The sequence below is a fragment of the Manis pentadactyla genome, chromosome 14, assembly GCF_030020395.1.
Source record: "Manis pentadactyla isolate mManPen7 chromosome 14, mManPen7.hap1, whole genome shotgun sequence".
Classification (NCBI taxonomy): Eukaryota; Metazoa; Chordata; class Mammalia; order Pholidota; family Manidae; genus Manis; species Manis pentadactyla.
In genome coordinates, this window is record NC_080032.1 from 67,664,524 (window position 1) to 67,678,636 (window position 14,113).

Genomic DNA, 14,113 nt, shown 5'->3' on the forward strand with positions numbered 1-14,113 from the left:
AGCTAGCCATGCTCTCTTCAGCTTGTGAGACGGTGTCCTCTTTGTGTAAGATGCACTTATTCTTCCCACCTCACACCTGCCTTACCTGACCTTGCTTGTGCTCATTGTTCAGGGTCCCATCCACGGTGCCATCCTTGAAAGAAGCCTCCACCGTCCTTTTCTCTCAGGTCTGATTTAGTGCGCCCTGATCGTAGTGGCCATGTTTACCGGTCTTCTTCACCAGACTGAAGCTCTGTAGGAACACAGGTCATGTATTTCTCATTTAGGATTGTGAAGAAACAAACAGAAGAACAAAACCCACAAAAACAACAGTGAAACTCAGTGAGGGGCTCATCTAGCATTCAATAAACATTTGTTGAAGTAAAATTAAAATAAACTTCATGTATTCTGCCTTTCCATGCAATAGTAAATATGCCAAATGCTAAGTTAAATGCATCTATCACTTCCCTGCTAGCCTGGGATTGGCTGAGATTTTGTTACTTGTCAGTATGTCTCAGAACATAAAATTTATCAGGCTCATTGTTGTGTGCTAGACAAATACATACTGAATGCTGGTACATACTAGGCATTAAAGAATAATTGCTTTCCAAGGAGCAATACAAAAGAACATTTTTTCATTAGCTTATTACTAGGAGCACAAGAATAATTAAACCTTTACAAACAAATAATATTCTTAAGTAATTTGTCAGAATACAGTCTTTAATTTCCCCAGTAAAGTTGCACTTGTCAGCCCAGGTTTCTGTATTCTGAGACCTCTTTATAATATGCTGGGAGAACAAATGGACTGTAATGATAATAATTTAATTTTTATAATTGGTGTCTTGCTTTCACCTGGCAGACCATTACAATATCAATTGGCTATTAAATAAATGTATTGTCCAAACACACTTTACATTAGAATTATGAACAAAGCCTCGGTATTCTCACATGTCAGGCCTACGTTCTTGCCACATTTTGAGGTCATGTACCACTGTGTTGGATTTTCTTTATTCTTGAATGTGGCTCCTTGAAATGTCAGATTCCAAGTTATTTGCTTTTCTTTTTGTTAGCAATCTTCTTAAAAATGGAAATATAAAGTGAGCATGGAATCCCAGAAAACAAGATATCTATTGATCATTAAGTTCAGTTTTTTAAGCTTTTTTAAAGTAATACACATAAGCATACACTTCTAAAATGAGTTAGTATTCCCAATGTGTTTTCACAGCCTTTACATAATTGTGTAAAAGCCATCAAAATCATGAAGCAGAACTTTACCATCGCAACTAAGACCCACCTTGTTCTAGTCGCTAATCCACCACTCCCAAGGTTAACCACTATCCTGACTTTTAAACACAATAGATCTGTTTTGTTTGTTTTAACCTTAACATAAATGAAATCATACAGCATGTACTTTTTTGTATCTATTTCTTTCCCACTCAAATTGTGTCAATGAGACATCTGTACTGTTACATGTAGTTGTATATTATTGTCATGGCTGTGCAGTATTCCATTATTTGCATGTAGTACAATTTATTTTCCCATTATATCGATAGACATTTGAGGAATTATCAGTTTGGGCTATTATAAATAGTTCTATTTTGAACATATATGTATTTCTGTTAAGTGTATACCCCAGAATGGAATTTCTGGATCACAGGATATGCATATATTTAACTTTGGTACATAGAGTTAAACACTTTTCAAAGAGGCATTACCAATCTGCTCACCTACAGGCAGTATATGAGAGTCTGGTTTCTCCACATGCTTCTCAACACCTGCTATTACATTGTTATTATTCTTATTGATATTATTAGTATAATTATATAAACGTCAGCCATCCTGCAAAGGTGTGGCATAGGTATATGTTGTTCTAATTTGTATTTCCCTGATGATTAAGTTACTAAAGTGCCTTTTATATAATACTGGACATTTGGGTGCCCTTTTTTGGGGATGTGTCTGTTCAGGTTCTCTGCCCATCTTTTCCTAGTTTCGATGTCCTTTTCAAATAGATTTGTGGAGGATCTTTATCTTTTGTTGGATTTACATATTGGAAATATGTTATTCTACCCTTTGGATTTCTTTTTTTTCCCCCCCCCATAGGGCTATATTTTGCTTTTTTTGTTTGTTTTTTTTTGTTTTTCTGGTTCCTGGATACATTTTGTTTTTTATTTTTTATTTTTTTTTTTAGATAATAATTTTTATTGAAGGGTAGTTGACACACAGTATTACATTAGTTTCAGGTGTACAACACAGTGATTCAACATTTATATACATGATAATTCTAGGTAACAGCTATCACCATACCAAGTTGTTACAATATTTTGACTATATTCCTTATGCTATACATTATATCCCGGTTACTTATTTATTTTAAAATTGGAAGTGTGTATATATATATACATATATATATATATATATATATTGTGTGTGTGTGTGAGGGCCTCTCTCATATTTATTGATCAAATGGTTGTTAACAACAATAAAATTCTGTATAGTGGGGTCAATGCTCAACGCACAATCATTAATCCACCCCAAGCCTAATTTTCATCAGTCTCCAATCTTCTGAAGCATATCGAACAAGTTCTTACATGTAGTACAAATTCTTACATAGTGAATAAGTTACATGGTGAACCTTACAAGGGTAGTCATCACAGAAGCTTTCCGTTTTGCTCATGCATTATGAACTATAAACAGTCAGTTCAAATATGAATATTCATTTGATTTTTATACTTGATTTATATGTGGATACCACATTTCTCTCTTTATTATTATTATTTTTAATAAAATGCTGAAGTGGTAGGTAGATACAAGATAAAGGTAGAAAACATAGTTTAGTGTTGTAAGAGAGCAAATGTAGAAGATCAGGTGTGTGCCTGTAGACTATGTGTTAATCCAAGCTAGACCAGGGCAATAAAACATCCACGTATGCTGAAGATTTCTCTCAGAACGGGGGGGTGAGGTTCTAAGCCTCACCTCTGTTGATCCCCAATTTCTCACCTGATGGCCCCAATGCAACTGTGCCTGTCTTAGGTTGTTCCTCCCTTGAGGAATCTTACCCGTCTCTGGCTAACCAGTCATCTTCCGGGGCCATACAGGGAAATGTAAAGTTGGTAAGTGAGAGAGAAGCCTTATTGTTTGAAAAGGTTAGCTTTTTACTTCTTTGCATATTTATGCCCTGTGGCTTCTATGCCCAGCATTTGTCTTGAGGTGTCTTTACCACTTGGAAGAATTATGATACTCGATAAATTCGATATGTGGCACGAATTCTATTTAAGGGTTGTAATTACGAAGGAAGAAGAAAAGCTATAGAAGTAGCAGGAGGAAGAAAACATGGGAAGATTGATTATTTCTTTGACATATCTTCTTGTAGAGTAACTTCAGCATGTATAGGTTTTAAGCTACTAATTAAATTGCGCACACACATTAACATAATAGGAGTACAGTTACGTAACCAAAGCATACCTGTAATTACCAGCCATCTCCAGTGAAACCAAGAAAACCAGTTAGGCACCTTAGGCATTTGTGAAAACTTATCCATGATATGGTGGATATTGTCCAACTGAACTTGAACAGTCTGAGAGAACTCAGACAAATTAAAACAACCCATTCCTGGGGACTGTTCACATCCCATATGTTCTTTTAACAGTAAATAGTCTGTAGTTGTAAGATTTTGGAGCGCTACAATTTGCACTTCTCCTAATTCTTGGTTGAGTTCCAACAGTATAGATCCAGTCAAATTTGTTGTTTTACTGTATGCACAGGCCAGCTTAGATATCTCCTTCCTCATTCCCATGGCAAGTCCAGGAACTGGTGGGATGAGTGCATCTACAGCTGTAGCAGTGCATGGATCTTTGTTGGGGTTTTTTTGATGATCATCTTCTGGCATGAGTCTTCCTGAGAGTGCTGATGTTGGAAGTTCTATTTCATATCGTATCTTAGTTCATTTTCGGGGTAGCCAAATTAGGCTTTGATCCTCTGTATAAACACAAACAGATCCTTTGCCTACACTTTTATATGCCCTTTATATCATTGTGTAGAACACATTGGAGGTCACCACACAGGAACTGCTGTTTTTTGTTGTCTTTTCTTTTTTTTTTATCAGTAATCTACACTTATATGACGAATACTTTGTTTACTAGGCTCGCCCCTATACCAGGACCCCCTATATGCCCCTTTACAGTCACTGTCCGTCAGCGTAGCAAAATGTTGTAGAATCACTACTTATCATCTCTGTGTTGTACAGCCCTCCCCTTTCTCCCACCCCCCTATGCATGCTAATCTTATTGCACCCCTTTTTCTCCCCCCTTATCCCTCCCTACGCACCCATCCTCCCCAGTCCCTTTCACTTTGGTACCTGTTAGTCCATTCTTGAGTTCTGTGATTCTGCTGCTGTTTTGTTCCTTCAGTTTTTCCTTTGTTCTTATATTCCACAGATGAGTGAGATCATTTGGTATTTCTCTTTCTCTGCTTGGCTTGTTTCACTGAGCATAACACCCTCCAGCTCCATCCATGTTGCTGCAAATGATTGGATTTGCCCTTTTCTTATGGCTGAGTAGTATTCCATTGTGTATATGTACCACTTCTTCTTTATACATTCATCTATCGATGGACATTTAGGTTGCTTCCAGTTCTTGGCTATTGTAAATAGTGCTGCGATAAACATAGGGGTGCATTGGTCTTTCTCATACTCAATTGCTGCATTCTTAGGGTAAATTCCTAGGAGTGTAATAACTGGGTCAAATGGTATGTCTGTTTTGAGCATTTTGATGTACCTCCATACTGCTTTCCACAATGGTTGAACTAATTTAAATTCCCACCAGCAGTGTAGGAGGATTCCCCTTTCTCCACAGCCTCGCCAACATTTGTTGTTGTTTGTTTTTTGAATGGCAGCCATCCTTACTGGTGTGAGGTGATATCTCATTGTAGTTTTAATTTGCATTTCTCTGATAATTAGTGATGTGGAGCATCTTTACATGTGTCTGTTGGCCATCTGTATTTCTTTTTTGGAGAACCGTCTGTTCAATTCCTCTGCCCATTTTTTAATTGCGTTATTTGTTTTTTGTTTGTTGAGGCGTGTGAGCTCTTTATACATTCTGGACGTCAATCCTTTATCGGATGTGTCCTTTTCAAATTTATTCTCCCATACTGTAGGGTTCCTTTTTGTTCTATTGATGGTGTCTTTTGCTGTACAGAAGCTTTTTAGCTTAATATACTCCCACTTGTTCATTTTTGCTGTTGTTTTCCTTGCCCGGGGAGATATGTTCAAGAAGAGGTCACTCATGTTTATGTCTAAGAGGTTTTTGCCTATGTTTTTTTCCAAGAGTTTAATGGTTTCATGACTTACATTCAGGTCTTTGATCCATTTTGAGTTTACTTTTGTATATGAGGTTAGACAATGGTCCAGTTTCATTCTCCTACATGTAGCTGTTCAGTTTTCCCAGCACCACCTGTTGAAGAGACTGTTATTTCCCCATTGTATGTCCATGGCTACATTATCAAATATTAATTGACCATATATGTCTGGGTTAATGTCTGGACTGTCTAGTCTGTTCCATTGGTCTGTGGCTCTGTTCTTGTGCCAGTACCAAATTGTCTTGATTACTATGGCTTTATAATAGAGCTTGAAGTTGGGAAGTGAGATCCCCCCTACTTTATTCTTCTTTCTCAGAATTGCTTTGGCTATTCGGGGTCTTTGGTGGTTCCATATGAATTTTTCAATTATTTGTTCCAGTTCATTGAAGAATGTTTCTGGTAGTTTCATAGGGATTGCATCAAATCTGTATATTGCCTTGGGCAGGATGGCCATTTTGACAATATTAATTCTTCCTAGCCATGAGCATGGGATGAGTTCCCATCTGTTCGTGTCCCCTTTAATTTCTCTTAAGAGTGACTTGTAGTTTTCAGAGTATAAGTCTTTCACTTCTTTGGTTAGGTTTATTCCTAGATATTTCTTTTTTTGATGCAATTGTGAATGGAGTTGTTTTCCTGATTTCTCTTTCTGTTGGTTCATTGTTAGTGTATAGGAAAGCCACAGATTTCTGTGTGTTGATTTTGTATCCTGAAACTTTGCTGTATTCTGATATTAGTTCTAGTAGTTTTGTGGTGGACTCTTTAGGGTTTTTTATGTACAGTATCATGTCATCTGCAAATAGTGACAGTTTAACTTCTTCTTTACCAATCTGGATTCCTTGTATTTTTTTGTTTTGTCTGATTGCCGTGGCTAGGACCTCCAGTACTATGTTAAATAACAGTGGAGAGAGTGGGCATCCCTGTCTAGTTCCCGATCTCAGAGGAAATGCTTTCAGCTTCTCGCTGTTCAATATAATGTTGGCTGTGGGTTTATCATAGATGGCCTTCATTATGTTGAGGTACTTGCCCTCTATTCCCATTTTTCTGAGAGTTTTTATCATGAATGGATGTTGAACTTTGTCAAATGCTTTTTCAGCATCTATGGAGATGATCATGTGGTTTTTGTCTTTCTTTTTGTTGATGTGGTGGATGATGTTGATGGACTTTCGAATGTTGTGCCATCCTTGCATCCCTGGGATGAATCCCACTTGGTCATGGTGTATGATCCTTTTGATGTATTTTTGAATTCGGTTTGCTAATATTTTGTTGAGTATTTTTGCATCTACATTCATCAGGGATATTGGTCTGTAGTTTTCTTTTTTGGTGGTGTCTTTGCCTGGTTTGGGTATTACGGTGATGTTAGCTTCATAGAGTGAGTTTCTGAGTATCCCGTCCTCTTCTGTTTTTTGGAAAACTTTAAGGAGAATGGGTATTATGTCTTCCCTATATGTCTGATAAAATTCCAAGGTAAATTCATCTGGCCCAGGGCTTTTGTTCTTTGGTAGTTTTTTGATTAGCGCTTCAATTTTGTTGCTGGTAATTGGTCTGTTTGTATTTTCTGTTTCTTTCTGGGTCAGTCTTGGAAGATTGTATTTTTCTAGGACGTTGTCCATTTCTCCTAGGTTTCCCAGCTTGTTAGCATATAGGTTTTCATAGCATTCTCTAATAATTCTTTGTATTTCTGTGGGGTCCGTCGTGATTTTTCCTTTCTCCTTTCTGATACTGTTGATTTGTGTTGACTCTCTTTCCCTCTTAATAAGTCTGTCTAGAGGCTTATCAATTTTGTTTATTTTCTCAAAGAACCAGTTCTTGGTTTCATTGATTTTTGCTAATGTTTTATTCTTCTCAATTTTATTTATTTCTTCTCTGATCTTTATTATGTCCCTCCTTCTGCTGACCTTAGGCCTCATCTGTTCTTCTTTTTCCAATTTCGATAATTGTGACATTAGACCATTCATTTGGGATTGCTCTTCCTTTTTTAAATATGCTTGGATTGCTATATACTTTCCTCTTAAGACTGCTTTTGCTGTATCCCACAGAAGTTTGGTCTTAGTGTTTTTGTCATTTGTTTCTATATATTGCTGGATCTCCATTTTGATTTGGTCATTGATCCATTGATTATTTAGGAGCGTGTTGTTAAGCCTCCATGTGTTTATGAGCCTTTTTGCTTTCTTTGTACAGTTTATTTCTAGTTTAATGCATTTGTGGTCTGAAAAGTTGGTTGGTAGGATTTCAATCTTTTGAAATTTACTGAGGCTCTTTTTGTGGCCTAGTATGTGGTCTATTCTGGAGAATGTTCCATGTGCACTTGAGAAGAATGTGTATCCTGTTGCTTTTCGATGTAGAGTTCTGTAGATGTCTATTAGGTCCATATGTTCTAGTGTGTTGTTCGGTGCCTCTGTGTCCTTACTTATTTTCTGTCTGGTGGATCTGTCCTTTGGAGTGAGTGATGTGTTCAAGTCTCCTAGAATGAATGCATTGCATTCTATTTCCTCCTTTAGTTCTTTTAATATTTGTTTCAGGTATGTTGGTGCTCCTGTATTGGGTGCATATATATTTATAATGGTTATATCCTCTTGATGTACTGAGCCCTTTATCATTATGCAATGTCCTTCTTTGTCGTTTGTTACTTTCTTTATTTTGTGGTCTGTTTTGTCTGATACAAGAATGGCAACACCTGCTTTCTTCTCTTTGTTGTTTGCATGAAATATCTTTTTCCATCCCTTGACTTTAAGTCTGTGAATGTCTTTGGGTATGAGGTGAGTCTCTTGTAAGCAGCATATGGATGGATCTTGCTTTTTTGTCCATTCTATTACTCTTTGTCTTTTGATTGGTGCATTCAGTCCATTTTCATTTAGGGTGATTATTGAAAGGTATGAATTTATTGCCATTGCAGGCTTTAAGTTTGTGGTTACCAAAGGTTCAGGATTAGCTTCTTTACTACCTTACTGTCTAACTTAACTTGCTTGTTGATCTATTATAAATGTGGTCTGATGATTCTTTATTTCTCTCCCTTCTTATTCCTCCTCCTCCCTTCTTCATATGTTGGGTGTTTTGTTCTGTGCTCTTTTTAGGAGTGCTCCCATCTAGAGCAGTCCCTGTAGGATGCCTTGAAGAGGTGGTTTGTGGGAGGCAAATTCCCTCAACTTTTGCTTATCTGGGAATTGTTTAATCCCTCCTTCATATTTAAATGATATTCGTGCTGGATACAGTAGTCTTGGTTCGAGGCCCTTCTGTTTCATTGCATTAAGTATATCATGCCATTCTCTTCTGGCCTGTAGGGTTTCTGTTGAGAAGTCTGATGATAGCCTGATGGGTTTTCCTTTTTAAGGAACCTTTTTTTTCTCTCTGGCTGCCTTTAATACTTTGTCCTTGTCTTTGATCTTTGCCATTTTAATTGTTATGTGTCTTGGTGTTGCCCTCCTTTTATCCCTTGTCATGGGAGTTCTGTGTACCTCTGTGGTCTGAGAGGCCATTTCTTCCCCTAGTTTGGGGAAGTTTTCGGCAATTATTACTTCAAAGACACTTTCTATCCCTTTTTCTCTGTTCTTCTTCTTCTGGTATCCCTATAATGCATATATTGTTCCTTTTGGTTGGTCACTCAGCTCTCTTAAAATTCTTTCATTCCTGGAGATCCTTTTATCTCTCTCTGCATCAGCTTCTCTGCGTTCCTGTTCTCTGTTTTCTAGTCCATTAATGGTCTCTTGCATCTCGTCCATTCTTTTTTGAAGTCCTTCCAGAGCTTGTTTTATTTCTGTATTCTCCTTCCTCAGTTCTTGCATATTTCTCTGCAAGTCCATCAGCATGGTTATGACTTTTGTTTTGAATCCTTTTTCAGGAAGACTGGCTAAATCTATCTCCCCAGGTTCCTTCTCAGGGGAAGATGTAGCAGATGCCGAAGCTGTCTGGGTTAGTCTTGTCTGGATCATAGTTTTTTGCCTTTTCATGTTGACAGGTGCTATTGACTGTCAGCTGGGAGGGCCAAACTTTTCACTTGCTACTGGCCTTTCTTTACTGGGACAATTGCGACCCCTAGTGGCTTGTGTTGTGTAATTGAGTGTAGGCTGGGTCTTTGTGTTTTTCCCAGCCGAAGTGTAAGAATTTTACTTTCTGCCTTTCTGTGGGTGTGCTTTGCCTTAGGTTGTTTCTCTGCTTTCGCAGCGCCCAGAGGGGTAATGGACGGGGGGGGGGGGGGGGCTGTTTGGCTGTTTAGCTCCGTGAGGGGTCTTGGAGCGGTTGCCCAGGGTGTTAGTGCGCCAGTTTTCCCTGTAATTTCCAGCCACTGTGCTGTGACCTATGCTGTTTCCATCCAGCTGTTAAATCCCTGTCCCTTTAAGACTTTCAAAAAGTCCCCGCTTTTCTTTGTCACAGGGGCATCAGCTTCGGCACCCGCTCAGAGGTCTTGCTGCCCTATTTCCCTAGTTTCCAGCCCTCCACACATGCACTGTGCCTGCGGTCTGGTGCGGGTGGCTGCGGCTGGCTGTTTAGCAGTCCTGGGCTCCCTCTCCCTCCTGCCGGGAGCTGGGGGGAGGTGTGCTCCAGTCCCACCGGGCCGGGGGCTTGTATCTTACCCCTTTCACCAGGCGCTGGGTTCTCGCTGGTGTAGTTGTAGTCTTGCTGTTGTCCTATGTCTTCTGGTCTCTCTTTTAGGATTAGTTGTATTTGCTGTATTTTCAAAAATATATATGTTTTAGGGAGGAGTTTCCCACTGTCCTACTCACGCCGCCATGTTGGCTCTGCCACGTTATAGTGGTATATTTTGATAAATAGAATTTCTTAAGGGAAAAATAGACAAATTCACTGGACTTTTTGTCATTATGGTTAGTGTGAAGATTAATTTCCATAAGCTGCACCTTAAAATAAAATATTTTGAAAACTATTTCTACAAAGTAACAAGTATTTGGACTGCAGACCTATTTTGGTCCCTGGATCTTATGTATGGCATGATCTTAGACAAAGTAATTAATTTCTCCTGGCTTCTATTTACTCATTGTGAAATAGACACAAGAAAAAAATATATGTATTTCCTCTACTGAATGCAAAATAAAATAAAATGTATAATGATCGTGAAATGTCTTTGTAAACTGCAAAGAACAACATAAGTCAAAGACAATGATAAAAAGAACTGTGTGATTTTTCCATCATAGGCACAAGAGATCTATGTGCCCTAACTTATGCCATGACCTTCACTCAGTGTTCAACTTGCAGAAAATAATTAATAGATTGGCAAACTAGAGTACATTTCATCAATCTGTAGGTACCTCTAATATTGTTAATTTGAATGGAATCTCTTTAATCATAAGGTCAATCAGTTCTTTTCTGTATAATCAAAGACACTTAAATTTCATAGTAGTCTTATGGTTCTTGTTTGGATCCACTACTTAAAGCCCTGTGTCCTAGAGCCCATCAGTTCATACATGAGCTGGAGCCATGTGAACTAAGAAACAATTTGACCATAAAGTATTATCATTTTATAGAATCATATTTTTCAAATATTTAATATATTTATGAAACTATATGTCTGTTCATTTAGTTGTGCTGTACATTCAATGAACACTTATTAATAATTTACATTAATATTGGTCAGGATAAGCTGGATGATGATTCATAAAAAGTAACTGCAACCTTTTAGTAGCTTAAAATATCAAGGTGATTTTTTGCTCATGCTATGCTACATCTCTGTCTCAAGTGAGTTGCCATCTCTGATTCATGTTTTTCTCACTCTCAGGCCGAGCTGAAGGGCCAGCCACCAATTAGAGCATTGTTAGCTGTGGAAATGATAATGGTGTTCTGAAGAGTCTCTTTTCAGAGATGATCCATCCAAAATATGATATAGGTCTTTTTGTTCACAACTTGCTGACTGTAAGTAGAAACACCATTCTACCCACACAAAAGAGGGCTAACAAATATAAACTTACATGGCTGAAGGGTGGAGAGCTGGAATATCTGGTGAGCAGAAGTAATGACGGTTTGTACTATCCTGTACATACCGAAGGGTCGCTGGAGAACCAAAATGAAAAAAGGCATGGCCTGTGTCTCTACAGTGACAAACAGAAAGTACACCCTACTGAGATGTGTGCAGTAACAGTTTGGTGGCTACACAAAGGAAAAAATGATAAACTCTTTTTTTGATGAGTTTGGAAAGACTTAAAGAAAGGGGAATAATGATCTGTGTCTTGAAGCATAAATAAGAGTTCAAAAGCAAAAATAAATTGGGGTAGCTAATTGTTAAAGATTCTATCAATGAGGGTATTTTATTGTTAGGAAGCAGGAAGTAGAGTGAATTACTGTTACTTCTTCTGGGTCTCCTGTTCATGGTACTCTATCTCAGGGTTTGAGTTTCTCACAGATACACAGAATTTGTTGCCAAATAAGGTGTGATAGAAGATAGTAAATATTAACTGGAAAGAAAAATGAGGAACTGTTCTTATACAACATTTTTATTGGCTTTTGTTAAAGCTTTTCTTGTTGCAAAATGCCCATCTCTTGCATAGTATGAAAATGCATTTGAATGGGTTTGCCCACCATAACCTACTTCAAAGACCAGTGAGTACATATATAGTGTAACAAACATTGGGAAACAAGACTTCACACAGTATTTTGTTTGTGGTATGTTTAGAGATTGATGTTTATGTTCATCATAACAAATGTTAAGTCCATAAAAGCTAATTGTAAAGGATAATTACAATTTGTATTGTAGTGACATTTCCTATGAAAAGAATTACAGTACATGTCAGGGAATCCATAAATAGGCTTCTTCCTGGAGGTAAAAACCAAACTTACAAATTTGCTTCAGTATATTAGGTAAGAAAAAAACAATGGGTATGTACCCGAAGAGTGCAGTGTGTTGATTGTGATTTTGTGTTAAGCTGATCATGTAGAAATTTCCCATTTGGATTAAAATTGTGAATCCACAGCTATGGAAAAATTTTAAAGGATAATTATTTTTTAAAAATTATTGAATTGCCTTGAGAATCGAAGGCCATGGGTAGAGTCCCTATCTTGCATTCTGTTTTAGTCCTTAAGATCTAGTTACCAGCCACTCCCAGTCATCTCCATTCCTTAGGAAAGACTAGACCTTTCTATTTAGCAACCAATCCAGGAAATTGATTTCAGCACACTAACCACATCTTCCTTCTCTGTGTCACGCTTGTATGCTTTTGGTCCTGAAAAGAAGTAAATGTAGCCAAATTGTGGTTAGTGAAAATGACTTGCAAATATATAAATGGGAGGATTTGTGATGTAACTTTTCTTAGGTGGCACCAAAGGGGAACTGGGAATTTGTCAGGTGGCAGTTAGCTTGTCTGAATAGCTCTCCCCGAGCTCTGAAAGCCAACATCCCCAACTTCTCAAGCATCTCTTGGCATCCCCTCTATCCTAGCCAGGGTCTGCCTTCTCTGGGGGCCACACAACAGGTCAGGCAAGTTCAGCTACGCTTGGTGCTTCTGTCCAGTCTATTTTCCTCCAGGAAACACACTCCCCTTTTCTCTCCATAGTCAAACCTGTAGCCGTTCTTTAAAACTCAGCCTAAGTCCTACCATAAAATCTTCAACTATGAGTGCTGGTTTCCATCTTTCTCAATTATTGAGAAGACTACTACACATTCCATATCAAATATAGATTGTCCTGTTTTCTAGTAATTTCATCTTTGTTGGATGGAGGGGTATTTCCCAAAGATATTAACCATTCCACCAGAGCAGAGACGGTATCTGCAAGTGTCTTTGAATTTCTATGAGTCCAGCTCTGTGCTATATACTCAGGAAGAATGGATTGACTCGTTCAAAAGATTCTATTAAATGTATTCAACCAGTTCAATTTAATTTTCTTAGCTGTGTATTAAATTTCAGGAGTTAGGTGATGAAGGGGGGAAAGGCACTGGGAAGGTTGAGAGTATGTGGATTTTAAAGATGAAAACAGTGAGTTTAACTGGCTGAATTTATGATGTAGTTGACTAATGGGTTGAAGCTATACTTTTACAACTTTCCATATGTAAAGAGAGAACCACGGTGGCAGAACTTTTACAGTTACTCTTTCTAGCAGTTAATCTGGTTACCTAAATTTATAAAGGACTCAGAACCTTATGAAAAAATAAGAACCAGGGACTCCCATTTGGAAATCCATTTTCTATTATCTTAAAGCAGACCCAGGTTTCATGTTATAATTTCCACAAAGAAAGTTTTTGGTGGAAGCACTCACCATTTAATTCCACAATAACATCTATGCAGCCATTGACTCCTGAGAATTCCTCTTTAGTATTCTTTGTATAGTCTTTTTTCCATTTTCTTTTTTTGTTCATTATAGATGGAAGAAGTGTTATTTCATAAATAATAGTAAGAAGAGATTTATAGTGGTTGTAATTACATCATCCTTTTCAGGCATATTTAGCCAGGGCTGACTTATGACTTTAGCTCTCTCTCTGTCACACACACACACACACACACACTCTCTCTCTCTCTCTCTCTCTCTCTACTATCCTAGGTTCCTGAGAGGGGCCACTAATTTGGGAGTCATTTGCTCTAAACAGTGTCTTTAAAAAATTGCAAGATATATTACTTGAATTATTCTACATATTATAGCAACATATTTCTATAATTTAAAGATATATAAATAGCCTTTCAAAAGAAACTGTACATACATTACTAGTACTTTATTACTGTTGTAATTTTTCGCCCCTCTACTCCCCTCTCTCCCCAGGTATTAATTTCCTGGCTCACCAAGTAGTTGAAAGCCCATCATTGGCGATTTTATTCTTGGGCTTCGTGATATGTACCCACAGAGAAGGATT